The following is a 3297-nucleotide window of genomic DNA, read 5'->3' as shown; positions in this document are numbered from 1 at the left end:
ACTGTGGAGAGTGTGGGCTATGGTGTGGACCATTGACCATGAGGTGCAGTGGTGCTCAGAGATGTATTCACCAGATGCAATGAATGTCTCATGATGATGGAGGAGATTGTTGTTATGGGGGGAGGAGTGGGGTGAGGGGGGAGGAGTGGGGTGAGGGGGGTGGGGGGTACATGGGGACCTCATATTTTTTGACTGTAATATTAAAAAAATAAATAAAGACAAAAAAAGGAAAAAAAAACACTAAGAAAGTGAAAAGGCAAGACGCTTTCACTAGTATCTACAATACGGAAAGAATTTCTACAAATCAATAAGAAAAAGACATTCAAACCAATTTAAAAGACAGATACAAGTTTTTAATAAGCACTTCAAAAAATCAGACTCTCGCAATGACCATTAAGTGTGTGAAGAGGTGATCAAGATTATTAGATCCCAAGAAAATGTAAATTAAAACCAAAATAAGATGGAACTGCACACTCACCAAAATGTCTAAGATGAGAAAAGAATGAAAATATTAATTATTGGCGAAGCGGTAGCAACTAGAACTCTCACACATTGCCTGTGGGACTATAAATCAGGTCAAACATTTTAGGGAAATTATTTAGCAAATATTTACTAAACTTAAATATACAACAATACTGTGGCCCAGTAATTCTAACTCTAGGTATAATTATGAGGAAAGAGTAAAAAGGTCCACCAAAAGATATGTACTAGAATGTTCATAGCAACTTTATTTGTAATAACCCTGAATTCATAACAATGCAAATACCCATGATCAAGAGAATGGACTAAGTGTGGTATAGTCATGCAGTGGAATACTATGTGTGATTAAAAAAACGAACAACCAGTATACACAACAGAATGAATAAATCATACGGATATTGCGATATGCGAAAGAAGCCAGACACAAAAGAGTTTGTACTGTATGTTTCATTTCTGTTAAGTTCAAAAATAGGTAAAAACATGACTGAAATCAGAGTGATTATCTCTGGAAGGGGGTATAGACTAGATAGGGGCACAGGGAAACATATTTATAACATTTATGACAAAGTGTTAGTATTTAATATGCATAGTAAACAATAATTTTAGTTGAGTTGAACAAATACTTTTTAGTGTGATATGATATGCCATGTAATGAAATTCTAGGAAACTTACATGTGTTACCTCATTTAATCTATGTAAGATTTTGGATTAGTTATTTAACTTCCGAATCTCAGATTCCTCATCTGTAAAAGAGTAATTCTAAAAAATTTTTTTTTTATTTTACACTTTATTAAAATATTGAGCTTTTTCACATGTATATTTTGTCTCCCCACCATTTCCGTTTGTCTGTCCACCGCTACTACTATGTCCTATCATAACATTCCATATATACTTAAAACCAAGCAAAGGGTGGAGTTCCTTCTTTAAAAACTAAAGAGGCATTTTGGACAAAACTTTCTTGGCAAAGGAACCTGGACAACATTTATCAGACACGGTAGGGAAAGTTCTCATCCTGCATTATAAAAAGGACAGCCAGATATCTACTGTTACAGAAACGAGAAAAGACAGAAAATGTTAACAAACTGTTTAAACTATTTTCTTAAAGAGACTTCCTCCACTGCCAGAGATCTTGAATAGCTTCCTGGTCGGTCATCCAGAAGCAGTTCTTCATGTACTTGATGAATTTGGCTTCCACTTAGGGACAAGAACCACCTTTTTCTACACTTGCTTGCATTTTTGCTTTAATGTCTTCTATAGAACTAGGTCCTTCTGGTGTTTTAGGAGTTTTTTCCCTGTTTTTTAAAGTACTCTTGATCTCTTGGTTTTGGTGTTGATGGTTTTGAGTCTTTTCCATTCTGGTTTGACTTTTGTGCATTTTTGTCTGGAGTTTCTCTGATAGACTTCCTCACTGGAACTTTTTCTTCTGTTTCCTCATCTTCGAAATCATCATCATCGTCATCATCATCATCATCATCATCATCATCATCTTCATCAGTAAGTTTTACTTTTTTCTGTGGAAACTTGCTACTACTGCCAGGGGCAGATCACTTTCCCGATATGCTTAAGAGTTTCACCACCTCTTCCTCTTCATCTTCTGACTCTGCATCTTCCTCTACAGGTGCTAAATGCTGTCCATTAGTATGCACAGGTCCAGAAACATACTTCAACTGTAAGACAACAGGTGGTGGTATTTCAAAACCTCCAAGAGAAACTGTTGACTCTACGGACATTTTCAATTTGCCAGCGTTACTTTAATTGGGCTGCCTTCATAATTCATTGCTTCTGCTTCAACAATGTGCAATTCAATCTTTGCACCAGCCCTTAAACTGACCTTTCTTAAGATAACTGGTGCTCATTTTCATCATTATCCACCTTAAAGTGATAATCTTTGTCAGCTTTTAGTTCACTACTGAAAGAATAGTTCTAGGGCCTCAGGGGACTTATGTCCATGTCCATCGAATCGTCCATGGGGTGTTGGCATGCACTTAGGTAGGAGAGAAGTTGGATGGAGATAGGCAACCACTGTTCCAGGGAACAGTCGTGCAGGATGGAATTACACCAGGGCTCTTTTATGTTTTTTCAATATCCTGTTGATGTTTTATTTAATTTTTTGCCCATTTTCCCTTTGGAATGTTTGATTTTCTTATGTGTCTGTAAGAGTTCTTTATATATCAGGGGTATTAACCTTTGGTATGACCTGTGCTGCAGACATTTTGGTTTGACCATTCATTCCTCAATACTTGTAAATCTGGTGACTGCTTGACCACTACTCTAATACTGTTTGGCAAAGTTTACTGGTGATTTCCAATGGATTATTTAGTTTACTCCCTGCAATTTTGTCCCTCTTAACTACTCCATTCATTTTTAAATACTTTGTTGCTTTGTCATATAATACACTCTTCCCTTAGTTTTCATGTTGTTTTTCTATTATTTCTCAGTCTTTTTTGTAGACATCTTTTCTTCATATTAACCCACATGCCGCCGAGTGCTTCATGCTGATGAACTTTTTGAAGGACATTAAAATTCTCCAGAATAACATCCCATAGGTCAAGGGTTTTAAGGAAAACTTTAGATCAATTACCAGGTATAGTGGTCCTGAAATCTGAGAGATTATGAGAGAAGTCACATGGAAAAGTCAAAGGAAAAAGAGAAAGACAATGATCAGCTCTAATCAAAATCCCAGTGGCCAAATAAAGAGACACCCAGTGCCTGATTTCACAGAGCTTGAAGGGAAGAGCTCACAGTAAATATTGTTAAGATCACTGCTGGAAGTCCCAGGTCTCAGCATGGCTATCCCAATGCTGGGAGACAAGTCCC

General features: G+C 36.8%; 1 pseudogene; it reads right to left on the bottom strand.

The window, feature by feature from the left end:
• Positions 1-1579: 1579 nt before the first annotated feature.
• LOC101441211 (nucleophosmin pseudogene) lies at positions 1580-2448 on the bottom strand (annotated as a pseudogene).
• Between the last annotated feature and the right edge of the window lie 849 nt (positions 2449-3297).

This window comes from Dasypus novemcinctus, chromosome 28, assembly GCF_030445035.2.
Source record: "Dasypus novemcinctus isolate mDasNov1 chromosome 28, mDasNov1.1.hap2, whole genome shotgun sequence".
In the NCBI taxonomy this organism is placed as follows: Eukaryota; Metazoa; Chordata; class Mammalia; order Cingulata; family Dasypodidae; genus Dasypus; species Dasypus novemcinctus.
Note: the sequence above shows the minus strand (reverse complement) of the source record. Positions and strands in the feature narration are given on the sequence as shown.